Source organism: Staurois parvus, unplaced genomic scaffold (assembly GCF_062004578.1).
Source record: "Staurois parvus isolate SC_StPar_1 unplaced genomic scaffold, SC_StPar_1.0 ptg000092l, whole genome shotgun sequence".
In the NCBI taxonomy this organism is placed as follows: Eukaryota; Metazoa; Chordata; class Amphibia; order Anura; family Ranidae; genus Staurois; species Staurois parvus.
In genome coordinates, this window is record NW_028317888.1 from 4117576 (window position 1) to 4138251 (window position 20676).

A 20676-nucleotide genomic window follows, 5' to 3' on the forward strand; every position below is an offset into this window, starting at 1 on the left:
GAATTGTGTTCTGATATTTACTGTCCTGCTGTAAAAGGTGTAAATGATTGCCCACATGTTTCCTGTATAGCAGGGACTACAAACTCATATCAGGAATATTAGCATGGGTACTTACCCAAGGGGGTCACCTTTTTGGATTTGGAAGAAACATTTCACATGGTTTGTTTCCATTAATGACACCGACAAGGGGAGTCTCACTTACTTCACTAACAATAGGAGAGCCAATCACAGGACAGTAACATTTCATGGTTTCTCAATGTAATTGCAGAATGTTTAATCCATATTGGTCCAATGGATTCCTAGTCCTTCCAGATAACATTTGCTTCTTTTGTGGAAGGAGCACCCTAAAATGGCTTCCCTTCAATTCCACCCATAGCTGTACTTGAGGTTATGTTGCCCCTCCCCCCATATCTGTAAGGGAAAGCCTCAATTTCTCCCAATACTCCCCTGGCCTTCCAGTGAGAAGAAACATTTTCTCTGGATTGGAGCTGCTTTATGCAGTGAGCCCTTTATAGACGGGATGGGGAATCTAAGATAAGTAAGATGAACCGGAGTACTGGAGTCATGGATCAGATAACCAATGACACCATTGATGTTATAGCAGAGCTGACAGCAGAAGTGGCTCCACCACCTAAGGTGGTGTCACAGAACTGCTTGGCAGCTGACTATCTCTTGGCAGACCAAGGTGGAGTCTACAAATGGTGTCAGATGGAGAGTGTTGTACATTTATATTAGATCATGAGGATCTCAGAAGGGGATATCTACACAAGGTAAAGGAGTTCCAACAGGAACCTGGGTGGGAGGAGGCGGGATCCAATGTTTTGGGTGGGTTTAGATGGAACCTGGTTGAGTAATATGGTGGGTTTGCTTCTTAAGCCATTAGTTGCTACCATAGTTTTGATTTTGAAATGTTATATATTGCTGTATTTTCTTTCACTGCCAGAGTTTATTTTGCTTTTGATTTTAGTTAATTTCACATTTTAGGCCATATGATTAGTTAAACCCCAAACATTTCTTTTATTATCTGAAATCAGAGACTCTGGAGAATATAATGGTGGTAGTTGCCATTTTTCATGTCACAGAATATTAGTACAGCTGTTTATCAAATACATATTTTCTGTAAAAAAAGATAATGTTAGTGCACAAAGAACACAATATATGACCCAATTTGTTTGGTGAAATATAAAATATGGGGTTGTCATCAAGTATATAGATACCAAACATGTCAAACTTTAAAAATTGTGCGTACTTGTGAAATGGTGACAAACTTCAGTACCAAAAATTGTTCAAAGGTGACGCTTTAAGAGCCTTTATAGGCTATCAGTTCAGATAGTTACCCGTGAACGATGGCCTCAGAATGATTGTTCTCACTCTCACTTGTGCAATGATATGTACAATGTGTTGTGTGATTTGTTTTGTATTTTTTTAAATTTTTATAGTGTTACTTTAATTTTTTTTCAACTCTTTTTTCACCTAACATGGCTTCTATCATATATGGGATTGATAGCTCCCCGTGATACATATTTCTGGTCACATCAGAACATTATTAGACCCCCAATGTCACCTCTGTACCCCAAGAAAGATGGTCAAGCACAGATCATGCCTAATCAGCTCCTTCCCAAACTATAGTGACTGGAGAATGACAGCGCTGAACCCAGAAATGACAATCTCCCACCTTCCACATTCATTCACTGAAGGGGAGATCAGAGATCAGATGTTTGCTGATCTCCTTCTGCCCTCACCACTGACATCCACCATGCCTGTCTTGGGCTTGCAGGAGGGACAGCTGAGCCCGGTATACATGGTGGGGGGAGGACTTTCAGTGCGGCTGAATCACTTCCACCAGAAAGCTGACAGTTGGCCTAACAAATGTAGACAACCCCCGGGGGCTGTAGCTATAAGGCCGTGCTGCTGCTGATGGAAACCTTACGTTGGCCGGAGTGAAAGGGTTCCACTAATGTACATCTGCCAAATCCGTATCTGAGGAGACCATAGAAGCAGCATTAGAAAGAAATGTGAGCATGGCTTCAGTCAGGCGATGGTCCTGGTGGTCATGGTCTTGTTCTTCTTCAGGTCCTCTCACCTTGTAGATGGTGACATGGACTTGTGTGGGAATGAGTAGGAGGGGCTCGGGGTTCTCTTGTACCCAATCAGCTTGTTGTGGATAAAAGATGAAAGTGTCTTCTGGGAATTTACAGGGATCTGGATGTTTAGAGGGATACATACGTGGGCGTGGCTTGTGTTAATGAGGGGTGTGTCATATGTTAATCAGTTTTTTAGAATAGATTATATAAATGGTATAAATAGACCAACAATCTTTCTCTTTCCTTCTATTGTTAAAGTGTCACATTTAATAAAGTTGAATTATAATTTCATCACACAATACCGTGGTCTGGGTTCTTCTACAACACATCCCCCCAAAAATGTCCTCTTCCAGTTATAGGGGTCTGGTGGAATGGGACACCAGCTGATGGTATCTCTTAGGCCCCTTGTACATGGGGGGTCCAGCCCCTGTGGGTGCAATGCTGGCATTATAATACACCTGGTAGGCACAGGTACAGCGTCCAGCCCCGCTGCCTGCAGCCTGTCAAAGTCTACACTACAGCTGGACGGGGCTCTATGCTGCACCACGTTTACCTCGTGTTTAGGGGGCTCCGTGTTCAGGGAGAAATGACCGCCATCCTGATCAGACAAAGCATAAAGAAGATGTAGGCCGGTGCAGTCTGCTTCTTCTACTGTAGGGGGCACCCAACCAGGGGGACATCCCAGCCTGGAGAGGAAGTCGGGGGACACTTGGTTTCTCTGTGGTTTCCCGGTTCCTGGAGACTGTGTGGAATGAAGGGGTCCATGGAGTCCTGGAGACATTTTTAATTTTTTTCTTTACATGTTTTAAAAATAATTTCTACCTTAAAATTACTTAAATCCCCAAATATTATATATATTTCTTCACAACAGCAGACACACTAGAGGATGAATTGTTAGTAGTTCTAATGTTTTATGATTTTTATTATTTTACACAATATTAGTGCAATGATTTATGAAAGGTTCAATTTCAGTTAAAAATACAGTAAAGTGAATTTCTGGGACATAAATGTCATTTATTATCTAAGGTTTCAGTAAAATATAAAAGATACATTTCCCCGCACTGAATATAATGGGATCCCACATAACAGTCGCTGTTCATATTCAGAATTCCTTTCTTACAATGGGATCTTGTGTCCGGATAAAATCTTTTATAGATCCCTTGTGACATTGTGTTCTCATTGTAAAATCCTAGATTTGTAAATCTGTCGCTGATATTTATAATGGTTTTGTCCAGAAAAAGAATGGAGTGATGTGGATAGATGGAAACATATGTATAGATGAAAGATTGGTCTGTTGACTCCCCAGAGCTCCTTCCCATGAGAGATGTTTGTCCCCCCCCAGAGCTGAACAATGGTACGTTCCTGAATGGCCAGGCTGCTGGTTTGTTGAATCCAGAGTCTACATACAAGATGCCTCCACAGTGTACATTGATGGGGCTGGGAAGGCTGGTACATGTTGTTCATTTGCTCCGGGTGCAGGAGATAGGACAGAATCCCATTGTTGCCGGGTGTCCTCGCTTTCCTCAATTCTGTACTCACTTCATTTACAAAAGCAAACTATGTGAGTGGAGAAGGTGATTGTATCCGGCTGGAGCTCAGACCTGACAGGGACTCGGGATTTTGGGCCTCTTATGTCTAAGACAAATATAGTCTGAGTTGGAGAGAAGATAAAATATCATTTCTTCTCAGAGACATTCTGAGGGGTTTTCCACAATTTGTAATTGCTGACAATTCTTTTGTGGACATTCAGCTGTCAGTGGGGAAACCTGCCGACAGCTGAGGAGTCATCGGTTAGGGGTGTGACCGCCTGATTTCCGGCCAATCATTAACAACCAGATATATTTCACACAGAATTAAGATCAGTCCATCAATTGTCAGCAGATGAGAATTCCAGAGAAAGCTCCACCCTCATTCCTTCTCCACCAATCAAGGATCTCACTCCAATTACCCAGTCACCGTGGGCATGATTTTCTTGACATCCATCATTGGTGTCAGTGAGATAAAATAAGCCCCATTGTTGGTGTCAATGAGATAAAATAAGCTTAATTGTTGGTGTCAGAGAGATAAAATAAGCCCCATTGGTGTCAGTGAGATAAAATAAGCCCCATTGTTGGTGTCAGTGAGATAAAATAAGCCCCATTGTTGGTGTCAGTGAGAACAAAGTGTACCCCCAGCCCAGCATTGGTGGTCAGTGGTGGTACTTACCTGATCCCATCCTCCCACTACCTCTCTGCTGATGTCAGAATTATACTTTCACTGTAGGAAAGGAGATGATGGCTCCCAGCAGTCGGGTATAATTGCAGTGCCTGGTGATGGAACCCAGAGAGTGTTCTGGAATCATCACCTCACTGCTACTCTGAAAAGTCCTGGAACCTGCCAGACATGGACATGAACATTCCAATACACTTAGAAACAACAAGAAGGTTCAAACTATGAGACATTTCTTGGAGCTGCAGTTCCTCTGAGCTCCACCAGGTGGTGAGTGCCCTTCTACCCAGAGAGAAAGTGATGTTAGATACAGACAGGAAGTGATGTCAGGTACATACAGGAAGTGATGTCAGGTACAGATGGGAAGTCATATCAGGCACATACAGGAAGTGATGTCAGGTACAGACAGGAAGCTCTGGGTGAGGGGTGAGTCAGGAGGAAGTGGAGAGGAGACATTGCTGTGTCTCCCAGCAGACAGAAGATGTCAGTAATGAGGCTCCACCTGATGCTGGCTGCTGGAAAGGTATATAATCCCCCCGTAGTTTTCATCAGTGCCTCAGTGTTCTGCCTGTGAGCCGCTTCCCTGCTGGATCCTGCGTCCTGTATCTTGTATACTTTCCCCTGATTCTGGTTTCCTTCATCCTGTTCCCCCATCTCTGCTCCCCTGATTCCCAGTCCCAGTCCTGCCCGGTGTATGTCAGCTTCCCTCCATTTGTACACAGTGTATTATAGTCAGGTTGTTGGGTTGGTTATTTGCTGTCACTTTTGCTTTGTCTGTGGGTGTCGGAGGGTGTCGTGTCCATTAGTAAATGAGACTTAAAGTGATTTTAAAGGCAACTTTTTTTTCTTTAAAAACAAACATGTCATACTTACTACTGTGTGTGATGGTTTACACAGAGCAGCCTGGATCCTCCTCTTTGTCAGGTCCCCCACAGGTGCTCCTGGCCCCTCCCTCCTGATGGTTGTCCCCACAGCAAGCAGCTTGTTATGGGGGCATCCAGGCAGGCTCGGAAGCGTGCCACTGCTCTGTGTGCCCACAGAGTCCCCTCTCCCTCATTGGCTCACTGGCCATGATTGACAGCAGCAGGAGCCAACGGCCCCTGCTCCTGTCTCAGCCAATGAGGAAGGAGAGTCCCCAGACTGCCGAGGATCTTGAGCACATTGCTGGATCAGGATGGGGCTCAGGTGAGTATTGGGGGGGCTGCTGCACAGAGAAGGGTATTTACCTTCATATATAGAATGCATGGAGGTAACAAACCTCCTGACTTTACACCCCCTGTAATCATACTCCTCCTACTCCGTCTTATTCCACATTTCTTAGGCATAGCCCACCGATCTGGTCATCCCTGCTGTCGCTGGATACCTGCATTCCTTACAAGGGTTTATATTCTTCACCAGTGTACTCTGTATACCGGGCTGTATACCACAACATCCTGACCATTGTACTATGCATGCTGGGCTGTATATGACATACTCCTGACCACTGCGCTCTGTACACAGGTCTAAGATATACTCCTGACCACTGCACTCTGTACACAGGCCTAAGATATACTCCTGACCACTGAGCTCTGTACACAGGCCTAAGATATACTCCTGACCACTGCACTCTGTACACAGGCCTAAGATATAATCCTGACCAGTGCGCTCTGTACACGGGCCTAAGATATAATCCTGACCACAGCACTCTGTACACAGGGCTGTATATTATATACTCCTGACCACTGCACTCTGTACACAGGCGTAAGATATACTCCTGACCACTGCACTCTGTACACAGGCCTAAGATATACTCCTGACCACTGCACTCTGTACACAGGCCTAAGATATAATTCTGACCACTGCACTCTGTACAAAGGCCTAAGATATAATCCTGACCACTGCGCTCTGTACACAGGGCTGTATATGATATATTCAGGACCACTGCACTCTGTACACAGGTATGTATATGATATACTCCTTACCAATGCACTCTACACAAAGCTGTATATGAAATGTTCCTGACCACTGTGCTCTGTACACAGGCCTAAGATATATTCCTGACCACTGCACTCTGTATGATGGGCTGTATGTGAAATGTTCCTAACCACTGCACTCTTTTTGCTGAGGCTGTATAAGACACAATGTTACCCACTGTGCGCTGTGCATGAAATACTACATCTGCCTACTTCACTCTGTATATCATATACTCCTGACCACTACACTCTACTCTGGTATGTAAATCACATACTCCTGACCACTACACTCTGTACTCTGGAATGTAAATCACATACTCCTGACCACTACACTCTGTACTCTGGGATGTAAATCACATACTCTTGACCACTACATTCTGTACTCAGGGATAGAAATCACATACTCCTGACCACTGCACTCTGGAATGTAAATCACATACTCCTGACCACTGCACTTTGTACTCTGGGATGTAAATCACATACTCCTGACCACTACACTCTGTACTCTGGGACAGAAATCACATACTCCTGACCACTGCACTCTGGAATGTAAATCACATACTCCTGACCACTACACGTTGTACTCTGGGATGTAAATCACATACTCCTGATCACTACATTCTGTACTCTGGGATAGAAATCACATACTCCTGACCACTACATTCTGTACTCTGGCATAGAAATCACATACTCCTGACCACTGCACTTTGTACTCTGGGATGTAAATCACATACTCCTGACCACTACACCTTGTACTCTGGGATGTAAATCACATACTCCTGACCACTACACTTTGTACTCTGGGATGTAAATCACATACTCCTGACCACTACACTCTGTACTCTGGGAGGTAAATCACATACTCCTGACCACTACACTCTGTACTCTGGGATGTAAATCACATACTCCTGACCACTACACTCTGTACTCTGGGATGTAAATCTCATACTCCTGACCACTACACTCTGTACTCTGGTATGTAAATCACATACTCCTGACCACTACACTCTGTACTCTGTGAGGTAACTCACATACTCCTGACCACTGCACTCTGGGATGGAAATCACATTCTCCTGACCACTACACTCTGGGATAGAAATCACATTCTCCTGACCACTACACTCTGCACTCTGGGATGGAAATCACATACTCCTAACCACTACACTATGTACTCTGGGATGTAAATCACATACTCCTGACCACTACACTCTGTACTCTGGGATGCAAATCACATACTCCTGACCACTACATTCTGTACTCTGGGATGGAAATCACATACTCCTGACCACTACACTCTGTACTCTGGAATGTAAATCACATACTCCTGACCACTACACTCTGTACTCTGGGATGGAAATCACATACTCCTGACCACTACACTCTGTACTCTGGGATGGAAATCACATACTCCTGACCACTACATTCTGTACTCTGGGATGGAAATCACATACTCCTGACCACTACACTCTGTACTCTGGGATGTAAATCATATACTCCTGACCACTACACTCTGTACTCTGGAATGTAAATCACATACTCCTGACCACTACACTCTGTACTCTGGGATGGAAATCACATACTCCTGACCACTACATTCTGTACTCTGGGATGGAAATCACATACTCCTGACCACTACACTCTGTACTCTGGGATGGAAATCACATACTCCTGACCACTACACTCTGTACTCTGGGATGTAAATCATATACTCCTGACCACTGCTCTCTGTACTCTGGGATGTAAATTATATACTCCTGACCACTACACTCTACTCTGGGATGTAAATCACATACTCCTGACCACTACACTCTGTACTCTGGGATGTAAATCACATACTCCTGACCACTACACTCTGTACTCTGGGATGTAAATCACATACTGCTGACCACTACACTCTGTACTCTGGGATGTAAATCACATACTCCTGAACACTACACTCTGTACTCTGGGATGTAAATCACATACTCCTTACCACTTCACTCTGTACTCAGGGATGTAAATCACATACTCCTGACCACTGCACTCTGTACTCTGGGATGTAAATCACATACTCCTGACCACTGCACTCTGTACTCTGGGATGGAAATCACATACTCCTGACCACTACATTCTGTACTCTGGGATGGAAATCACATACTCCTGATTATTACACTCTGTACTCTGGGATGTAAATCACATACTCCTGACCACTGCACTCTGTACTCTGGGATGCAAATCACATACTCCTGACCACTGCACTCTGTACTCTGAGGTGTAAATCACATACTCCTGACCACTACACTCTGTACTCTGGGATGTAAATCACATACTCCTGACCACTGCACTCTGTACTCTGAGGTGTAAATCACATACTCCTGACCACTACACTCTGTACTATGGGAGGTAAATCACATACTCCTGACCACTGCATTCTGTACTCTGGGATGTAACTCCTGACCACTGCACGTTGTTTGCAGGGCTGTATGAAGTAGTCTCCTGACCCCTGCACTCTGGAATGTAAATCACATACTCCTGACCACTACACGTTGTACTCTGGGATGTAAATCACATACTCCTGATCACTACATTCTGTACTCTGGGATAGAAATCACATACTCCTGACCACTACATTCTGTACTCTGGCATAGAAATCACATACTCCTGACCACTGCACTTTGTACTCTGGGATGTAAATCACATACTCCTGACCACTACACCTTGTACTCTGGGATGTAAATCACATACTCCTGACCACTACACTTTGTACTCTGGGATGTAAATCACATACTCCTGACCACTACACTCTGTACTCTGGGAGGTAAATCACATACTCCTGACCACTACACTCTGTACTCTGGGATGTAAATCACATACTCCTGACCACTACACTCTGTACTCTGGGATGTAAATCTCATACTCCTGACCACTACACTCTGTACTCTGGTATGTAAATCACATACTCCTGACCACTACACTCTGTACTCTGTGAGGTAACTCACATACTCCTGACCACTGCACTCTGGGATGGAAATCACATTCTCCTGACCACTACACTCTGGGATAGAAATCACATTCTCCTGACCACTACACTCTGCACTCTGGGATGGAAATCACATACTCCTAACCACTACACTATGTACTCTGGGATGTAAATCACATACTCCTGACCACTACACTCTGTACTCTGGGATGCAAATCACATACTCCTGACCACTACATTCTGTACTCTGGGATGGAAATCACATACTCCTGACCACTACACTCTGTACTCTGGAATGTAAATCACATACTCCTGACCACTACACTCTGTACTCTGGGATGGAAATCACATACTCCTGACCACTACACTCTGTACTCTGGGATGGAAATCACATACTCCTGACCACTACATTCTGTACTCTGGGATGGAAATCACATACTCCTGACCACTACACTCTGTACTCTGGGATGTAAATCATATACTCCTGACCACTACACTCTGTACTCTGGAATGTAAATCACATACTCCTGACCACTACACTCTGTACTCTGGGATGGAAATCACATACTCCTGACCACTACATTCTGTACTCTGGGATGGAAATCACATACTCCTGACCACTACACTCTGTACTCTGGGATGGAAATCACATACTCCTGACCACTACACTCTGTACTCTGGGATGTAAATCATATACTCCTGACCACTGCTCTCTGTACTCTGGGATGTAAATTATATACTCCTGACCACTACACTCTACTCTGGGATGTAAATCACATACTCATGACCACTACACTCTGTACTCTGGGATGTAAATCACATACTCCTGACCACTACACTCTGTACTCTGGGATGTAAATCACATACTGCTGACCACTACACTCTGTACTCTGGGATGTAAATCACATACTCCTGAACACTACACTCTGTACTCTGGGATGTAAATCACATACTCCTTACCACTTCACTCTGTACTCAGGGATGTAAATCACATACTCCTGACCACTGCACTCTGTACTCTGGGATGTAAATCACATACTCCTGACCACTGCACTCTGTACTCTGGGATGGAAATCACATACTCCTGACCACTACATTCTGTACTCTGGGATGGAAATCACATACTCCTGATTATTACACTCTGTACTCTGGGATGTAAATCACATACTCCTGACCACTGCACTCTGTACTCTGGGATGTAAATCACATACTCCTGACCACTGCACTCTGTACTCTGAGGTGTAAATCACATACTCCTGACCACTACACTCTGTACTCTGGGATGTAAATCACATACTCCTGACCACTGCACTCTGTACTCTGGGGTGTAAATCACATACTCCTGACCACTACACTCTGTACTATGGGAGGTAAATCACATACTCCTGACCACTGCATTCTGTACTCTGGGATGTAACTCCTGACCACTGCACGTTGTTTGCAGGGCTGTATGAAGTAGTCTCCTGACCCCTGCACTCTGGGCCATTATTCATGGTGAACCAGAAACTGGATGACCTGTAAAGGCTTGTAAAGTGTCTCCTGTGAGAAATGTTTGGCCCCCAAAGATCTCCATCGTGGCCCCGACACACACAATTCTTTTCACTCAATAAATTCTTTATTATAGTTTTACTTCTAACAAGATTGTAATCATAGAATCAGGAAATGACAAAGGAAGGAATCCGATTGGTCAGGAAGATCCCTTGTCTGGAATGTGGGGGCGGAGTCATTATTATTGGTGTACAATACAATACACAACGTGTTCCATTATTATAACAAAGTATTGTAGAAAAGATCCCAACATGTGACATGGCTGAATGAATGCTGGTCATATTAGTTCATCTATTCTCTAAGTGGGGTGGTAACTATTGGGCCAATCCCTTTTACAAACCACACATAATATCGCCCTTCAAAGTAAAAACAGAAACGATTTGCACAAAATCAAAGAGTAGAAATATTTTCCGGTGGATCCCCTCTACCCAGACCCCATATGTAGACATAGAACAACAAGCTGTGTTCCCTCTCGTGCCGCACTCCTCCAACCACCCAAACCCACACAGAAGCCAAGGGAAATAATGAGAGGAAAGTTCCCCCCTAGTTTGGGGCAGAGTTCTCCTTCCCTCCTGTTGGGGGATGGGAGAAGGATGGACTGAAGACAGAGAGACGCTTCGGGGTCACCACTGTTCTGTAGAGCCTTGAAATGAAGGACATCAACTTCAGAAGTTCTTGTTGTCTGTGTAAAGTTCCCCGATAACGAGATCTGGGCTCTCCCGGCTTCTAGCTCTGTAACCCGCTATATCATTATCAGGAAACGCAACTCCGACACCCAAGAAGGGCTGAAGTTGTGTCCTTCATTTCCAGGATCTACTGACCACTCTGCACCCCGACATTTACTGCACTTCATCCATGTCTTTGGGGGCCTCTCATCTCCTTATGGACTGTTTCTTCCATGATGAAGATCAGCCATGGAGTATATCTGAGGTGTATATCAGGGGGTGCTTCTTCCCCACGAGAGCTGGGATGTCCAGCAACATTCATCTAGAAGACATTTCCCACACTCAAGGCACTAATACATCTCCAGGGTAGTGTGGGACCCCTGATGTACAGGAAGGCCGGACGTCAGTGAGGAACATTTCCCACACTCAGGACAGGAATACGGCTTCTCTTTCGTGTGGCATCTCTGATGTATGTAAAGATTGGACTTAGCTGAAAAACATTTCCCACACTCAGGATAGGAATACGGCTTTTCCACCGTGTGAGATCTTTGATGTTTGTAAGGACTGGACTTCTGTGAAAAACTTTTCCCACACTAAGGACAGGAATAAGGCTTCTCACCTGTATGAGATCTCAGATGTTGGTAAAGATTGGACTTCATTGAATTAATATCCTGCACTCAAGACAGGAATATGGCTTCTCCCCCGTGAGATCTTTGATGTGTGTAAAGACTGGACTTCACTGAAAAACATTTTCCACACTCAGAACAGGAATATGGCTTCTCCCCTGTGTGAGATCTCTGATGTTTGTAAAGATTGGACTTCTGTGAAAAACATTTCCCGCACTCAGGACAGGAATGCGGTTTCTCACCTGTGTGAGACCTTTCATGTTTGACAAGGTCTGATTTTTGTGCAAAACATTTCCTACACTCAGGACATGAATACGGCTTCTCCCCTGTGTGAGTACTTTTATGCACATTAAGATTTGATTTATAGGGGAAACATTTCCCACACTCAGGACAGGAATATGGCTTCTCCCCCATGTGAGATCTTTCATGTCTGCAAAGATGAAACTTCACTGAAAAACATTTCCCACACTCTGGACAGGAATACGGCTTCTCCCCCGTGTGAGATCTGTTATGCTCATTAAGACGGGATCTATAATGGAAACCCTTCCCGCACTTAGTACAGGAGAACCTCTTCCCTGTTGGAAGGCCGGCCCGGTCCCGCACAGTCTGAGGTTCCTCAGGATACGAGGAATCCGATGGTCCATCTACACTGGGTGGTGCCGGATGGACATTGGAGGGAGCCGGGTTTTCTCCTGGACTATACTGTGTGATGTCCTCATCTTCTACTTTCCAGTCTGGAGACAAAGTGAGACAATCCTCGGAGGTTTTCCTCATCTCCCGGCCATGGACTAAAATACAAAGACAAAGAGGATTACTAGACAGGAGCTGATTGGTTCCCCCAAACTAGGACTCCGCCCACATCAGGCAGCTTGGTCTCTGAGGAGCTTACAATTCCACCCTCAAGGGAACTAGGAAATGGCTCCTCTGATCTCCTACCAGGTCATTTCTTTATTCATGGACCTTAGTCAGAGAGTGAGGAAACAACCAGAACTGTCTTTTATAGGAGGGACAGTGATGAGGGGATTATAGGACGAGGGTCCCCACCCCCTCTATCACTCATCGCCATCTTCCCAACACAAGAAGTACTGCACTTCCTTATTTAGTCCATGATTTAGTCATGAAGAACAGCGGGGCTGAGCCCCACCAGAGGTCAGAGAGTGAGGATGGGGGGAGAATAACCAAGATGAAGACTGGACTGATCCTGAAGACCACCATCATTGGGGTACTGACTCCTCCCTCATTATCACTTTCTGTTTAAGGGTCCAAAGTTGGAGGATGTTATCACATTATTATCACCATGTCAAACTCTGTGCTCCAATTACATCATCCGATATAAAATGTCCAGCTGGGAGAAAATGGGTGTAAAAGAAGTAACGCCTATGTAATGTACAACCTATTATATAGGATACAAATGTTAGGACTATACAGTATCAGAAGGATGTAATGTACAATATACATTATACAGTGTAAGGGTCAGGACTCATAATATTGGTATTCAGTAATCAGTGGAAGATGAAATGTTTACTGTAGACAAGTTGCAGAGATCCCACACCGCTGCCTCCCATCTCCTGAGACTGCACTCAGTGACTTGGGTCTGAGACACTACAGACATATCCCTCCACCCGGCACAGCCAGCAGGCAGCAAAGTCAGAATTGCTCTTAGAAATCTTACTAGACCCGGGCATGGGGCAGAAGATCAAAAGCACATGTCCAGGTGCCTAGGTCTAGTAACGTCTATGGTGAAAATGAACATTTTGCTGCCAGCTGATCCCCAGAACCTCCATAAATCCAGTCTAGATACATAAATTGTGTCTGCAGCACAGAGAAGGAAGATTATCCGAGAGAAATCCAGGAATACAGGACGGGGAACACAGCTCAGGAAAGTGACCAGGGGATTACAGGCTGATATCACCCAGTCCCCGCCCTACTCTGGACCAATCAGTGATCAGTATGGGTGGAGGAATGGATTTAGTGTTCATGACCCACCTGTGCTGATCTCTGTAGGAGTGTCCTCCTCTATAAATGTCCCCGTTATTCCATCCTCCTCCATAGACTGCTGATCATCCCTCACATACGCCTCTTCTTCTTCTGCTTTCAGCTCAAATTCTATATCGATTGGATCTCCACTCTAAATCAAGGAAATGAGAGAAAATATCATCTGTAAAATGTAAGGTCACATAAAAAATCCACACATCATCTCTACAAGTCCATGTTCTAGATGTTCTGCCCTTCCAACCTTGTAATGATGAGGGATGGCGTGACCTTCATGTGTGGAATCCCGGGAATACAGAGGACGGGGACATCTCTCTGCTGGGTTCCTGGTATTAGGTGGCTCCATCATATCCTTGTGTCCTTCTGAAAACTCCTCCATCACTCCATACTCCTCATCCTCCTCTTTATACTCTTCTTTACCATCAATATTATCATCCCCGAGGATTCCTCTCTGAAAGATATAATAAAACATTCATTGTAACAAACATGCTGTGTATAAATCACAACTACCAATAATTGTCATCATCTACCTGATGATGGTGAGGGATGGTGTGACCTCCCTGTGTGGAATCCCGGGAATACAGAGGACGGGGACATCTCTCTGGTGGGTTCCTGTAGCTGGATGACTCCACCATGGTGTCCTGGTACAGATCTTTGTGTTCTTTTAGAAGCTCTGACTCCTCCATCCCCCCATCCTCATCCTCTTTTATCTCTTCTTTAACCTCAACTTTAGGATCTCTCAGGTTTTCACTCTGAATATATAATAAAAATGCCATCAATGGTAACAATGCAGATAATGTACAGATCCTAATGATACTATCAGTGATTGGAGAATGTCCCAGAATTCCCGGCACCGCTCACCTCTCCTGTCAGCAGCTCCATCATCTTCTTGGTGACCTCTAGAATCTTCTGCATGTTTTGTCTCTCAGGGTTTAGGGAGTCACATGGAGGCACTGTGATGGTCATATGATCACCTGACTTCAGAAGAGGAAATCTCTGTATTGAGGAACCAATAGGAATATCATGTTAGACTCCCAGAATCCTCCTCACCTCTCTGGTCAGGTCTGTGTTTTATTAATAGAGATGAGAGTGATGTCATGTGACCTCCCAGAATCCTCCTCACCTCTCCGGTCAGGTCTGTGTTTTATTAATAGAGATAAGAGTGATGTCATGTAACCTCCCAGAATCCTCCTCTCCTCTCCGGTCAGGTCTGTGTTTTATTAATAGAGATAAGAGTGATGTCATGTGACCTCCCAGAATCCTCCTCTCCTCTCCGGTCAGGTCTGTGTTTTATTAATAGAGATAGAAGTAATGTCATGTGACCTCCCAGAATCCTCCTCACCTCTCCGGTCAGGTCTGTGTTTTATTAATAGAGATAAGAGTGATGTCATGTGACCTCCCAGAATCCTCCTCACCTCTCCGGTCAGGTCTGTGTTTTATTAATAGAGATGAGAGTGATGTCATGTGACCTCCCAGAATCCTCCTCACCTCTCCGGTCAGGTCTGTTTCATTAATAGAGACAAGGGTGAGTATGGGCAATTACCCATTAAAAGACATAAACACAATCTCCCATAGAGTAATATCTCTTTAATTGAGTAAAAAAACAGATCCCGATTCACAAATTCTCACTCACATTTTTTGTTTTTTCTGTCACGTGGTATATATTTTTTTCTACTGTTTTTTAGGTCTCTAGTTTTGTATGTGTGTTTGTTGTTTTTTTATTTGTGGGGGAGTGACTGCTCACATCCAAGTAAGGATGTTTTTCCTTGACATCTGTGTGGTTCCTCCAGTCCTCAGTCTGTTAGTGACAGTGCTCATTATAGAGTCCCATTTGGACAGGTTTTATGTTCTCACCTATTGGTTGAAATGATCTATTATCTGATTATCACTGTTAGATCCATGAAGTGGATCACTTCACGTACACATCATTATTGTTTCTGTATGTGTGAATACACTTCATGCTATTGATATCACATTAGATCCCATCGTGGATCTGTATTCACTTTCATTGGATCCCTAGAGGATCCCGTCACTTCTACACATGTATTGGTTTCACTGTATATAATTCTATGATTATCACTCATTAGTATATGTTTGTATATTCAGTATTTCTATTCACTTATTATTTATATATTAGGTAGCGCTGCATCAATTTATTATGTTTTTGGTTGTTTCCCTGTCATAAGGTATATGATAGATGGTAGCAGCTTCCTCTTATTAGGAGTTTTTTATGTCATCAGTATTGAGTTAGGAGTGCAGGAGGTTCACACCATTAAATTCTAGGAGCAGACCTCCTCCGTACTCCATACTGATGACCTAGAAGGGGCTATAAATGTGTCCCCTATAGATAATACCGGGGACTAAAGGTTGTCACCATTTCAGCACACACAACTTAAGGTTTGACATGTTGGATATCTATTTACTCGCTGCAACCTCGGCTTTTATATTGTTACACATAAATGGGTCATTTATTGCTTTTTTGTGCCCTGAAATTAACTTAAGTGTATTTTTTACTGAAATTTAGCATTTCCTAGACTTTGTGATAATATTTTCTGACATAAAAAATTTGAACTGTCGCTATTTTATTCTCTAAAGTCTCTACTTTCAGAAAATATTTTGGGGGTTTTGTGTCATCTTTAGGGCTAAAATGATTTTTTAAATGTTTGCAAAAAGGGCTCTGGGAGTGAAAGGGAGAAAGGATAAGCAGGACACTCCCCTTTCCTGAGGAGCAGCCAATCGGTTCTCATTACACTGAAAGGAATCTCCCCTCCCTGCTAGTCCCCGGGTGCGGTGCTGGAGACAGGCGGGGGAGGGGAGGAGGAGATAAACAGCGCAATGTTACACATATTAAATGTTTTAGTTGCTATAACGCCCCTTTCATTTTTTAAACCCCCGACATTCCTAAAAGCACCTCAGATTCTTCCTCCTGAGCAGCAATGTAAGGGGCTCTATGCTCCATACTCCTGACCCCGGCACTCCATCATTGTGTTGGCTGCATAGTGTAATGATTGCCCATTGGCTGCCTGTGTAGTGTCATCATTGCCCTTTGTAGGCCATGTATGGTCAGGATGGTCCTTGTCTTGTCTATTTATTGTCAGTGCTGTTTGTTTAGAGGACCATATTACTAGAATTTATCTCCACAATGAGGAGAATGTTCCGGCCCCGGAAGTGGGGAATGTTCTGCCCCTGAAGGGGTTAATCTGGGTTCCCACACTATATATGTGTGTATCATCATCTGCTGGAGATAAAAGACGTCACAGTGACTATGGAGGAAGAGGACGGACGTGACTATGGAGGAAGAGGACGGACGTGACGGTGGAGGAAGAGGACGGACATGACTATGGAGGGAGAGGACGGACATGACTATGGAGGGAGAGGACGGACATGACTATGGAGGAAGAGGACGGACATGACTATGGAGGAAGAGGGCGGACATGACTATGGAGGGAGAGGACGGAGGTGACTGTGGAGGAAGAGGACGGACGTGACTATGGAGGAAGAGGACGGACGTGACGGTGGAGGAAGAGGACGGACGTGACTATGGAGGAAGAGGACGGACGTGACGGTGGAGGAAGAGGACGGACGTGACTATGGAGGAAGAGGACGGACGTGACGGTGGAGGAAGAGGACGGACGTGACTATGGAGGAAGAGGGCGGACATGACTATGGAGGGAGAGGACGGACATGACTATGGAGGAAGAGGACGGACATGACTATGGAGGAAGAGGACGGACATGACTATGGAGGAAGAGGGCGGACATAACTATGGAGGAAGAGGGAGGACATGACTATGGAGGAAGAGGACGGATGTGACTATGGAGGAAGAGGACGGATGTGACTATGGAGGAAGAGGACGGACGTGACTATGGAGGAAGAGGACGGACGTGACTATGGAGGAAGAGGACGGATGTGACTATGGAGGAAGAGGACAGACGTGATTATGGAGGAAGAGGACGGACGTGACTATGGAGGAAGAGGACGGACGTGACGGGGGTTACTGGATGTAAATAGGAAATAACATCTTATTACCTCCTCTGCTGCCAAGTGCAGCAAAATATCTCTGATCTGCTTCCTCCCAACTCACCTCTCGGAATGTCCTGTCTGTACCTGACATCACTTCCTGTCTGTACCTGACATCACTTCCTGTCTGTATTCCATAGAGAAGTCCTGTCTGGGGAGAAATGAGATCACCATCTTGTGGAGTTCAGAGGAACTGCAGCCCCGAGAAACGTCCCCTAATAACCATTCCAGCATTGTATCTACCTTACAGAGATACCAGGGAAGATCAAAAAGAACTAAAAAAAGTAAGAAACAATAAACCTAACTCTTATGCAACCAACTGTTTATATAATATATTTTACTACAGATAGAAAAGTCTTAAAGACACAGAACACAAGATAAAAACAAAATATATAATAAAACAGAGACCTCCAAAACAGATGTTTTTGGGTAAAAAAATATGCAAAAATAAATCCAAAAGCATAAAAATATCTATCAATCCACTCATAATGAAGATGTTAGACATAAATGACAAGGATGTAATGGTCACAGAGGAATGGTGGTGGAGATCTCTCACAGTAAGAACACTTCCTTGAATGGTTCTATAAATAAAGAATGAATCCTGGAGGGAATAAAGCTGTAAAGCAATAAATAATATATAAACTGGGCCATCCACTTCATCCATAAAGACATTGTGATTGAAGATCTTCTAGATCACATAGAAGGAGGACTCATCCATGATTTCATACATTTGTTTGGAAGGATAGAACAATCCTCAGAAGGGAACATGTAGGATGACAGGAAAGGCTCCTGACTGGTGAGATCCTCCAAACATAATGATGACATCCATGAACTGGAGCGAGCTCGTTGGGGTGATAAAGCCAATCTGGAAACACTGTGTAGACGTTCTCCAAGAACTCAGCACACTCCAGGTGTGGAGAAAGTCTCCAGGTGGGTTTAGCCTGTCATTTATCATAGGTAGAAATGTCCACACATGGACTTCCACAGGGGACCCCTGACTACATATAGATCCTGTACAGTGTCCCATGTAATGAATTGCTTCCCACCAGGCCTATAGCAGAATGACAGCTGAGTGGGATCTCTCCCATCCTGGGTGGACATCATATGAAGTCCTCCAAGTCTAGTGGATCTGCTGTATCTTGATATGTCACCTGCTGTGTCCACCAGATGACAGATCATTGTACTAGGCCAGCCCACTACCATGTGACTGCTGTGACCAATCACAGTGATCACATGACAGTTGTATACAATGAATGTCTTTCATTCATAGCCATTCATTGTGTACTATTGTGATGATCTCTGTGATTTGTCACTGGCTCACTACCTCTACTGGAAATGTATTCCAAGCATCAACTACTCTTTCAGTAAAATAATACTTTCTGGGATTAGTTGTGAACTTTCCTCCAGTTAGTTGGAGGTCATGTCCTCGTGTTCTTCATTTTGGTTTCATATTGAAAATCCTGCCCTCCTGAACCTTATTCACTCCCTTGTTGTATGTAAAGGTTTCAGTCATGTCTCCCCTTTCCCTTCTCTCCTCCAGACTGGACATGTTACGTTCCTGAAGTCTCTCCTGATATCACTATTTGTATTCCCCATCTCTGGACTCGTTCTATCTTATCAATATCTTTATGTAAGTGGAATCGAGGAATCAGGACCTCCTTCCTCCTGCCAGAGGCCCCTCTAGTGATATAAAGATCTATATAGAGGAATCAGGACCTCCTTCCTCCTGCCGGTGACCCCTCTAGTGATATAAAGATCTAAAAAGAGGAATCGGGACCTCCTTCCACCTGCTGGTGACCCCTCTAGTGATATAAAGATCTATATAGAGGAATCGGGACCTCCTTCCTCCTGCCGGTGACCCCTCTAGTGATATAAAGATCTAAAAAGAGGAATCGGGACCTCCTTCCTCCTGCTGGTGACCCCTCTAGTGATATAAAGATCTATATAGAGGAATCGGGACCTCCTTCCTCTCGCCGGTGACCCCTCTAGTGATATAAAGATCTATATAGAGGAATCGGGACCTCCTTCCTCCTGCCGGTGACCCCTCTAGTGATATAAAGATCTATATAGAGGAATCAGGACCTCCTTCCTCCCACCGGTGACCCCTCTAGTGATAGGATCTATATAGAGGAATCAGGACCTCCTTCCTCCTGCCGGTGACCCCTCTAGTGATATAGAGATCTATATAGAGGAATCAGGACCTCCTTCCTCCTGCTGGTGACCCCTCTAGTGATATAAAGATCTATATAGAGGAATCAGGGCCTCCTTCTGTGATGATTGTGCACCATAGAGGCATGGACGGTGTACATGACAGCCATCTTGTTAGGTCTCAGCCATGTTCCCTTCTGTCCTCCCCCCTCCTTTGTCCATGGAATGCATAGCTACAAGCTGAACGGAGGCCAACAGGATCTCTTATCCTAAATAAAACACAGACAGATCATCTCCAGGGCTGTACACCTCTAATTAGTCTGGTTCCAGGGGGTCTGCTGGAAAACCACTTCCCTCTGCTGGATCATAAAACAATAACTCAGTCAGTCATGACCTGTTAGGCCATTAGAGCAGAGCGTGCCATAAAACATACATTCCACAAGAGACATTTTTCATACAATTCATACACTTCAG

General features: G+C 44.4%; 1 pseudogene; it reads right to left on the minus strand.

Moving 5' to 3' along the window:
• LOC149468162 (uncharacterized) overlaps window positions 1-20676 on the minus strand; it is a 174628-nt pseudogene that overhangs the window by 34472 nt on the left and 119480 nt on the right.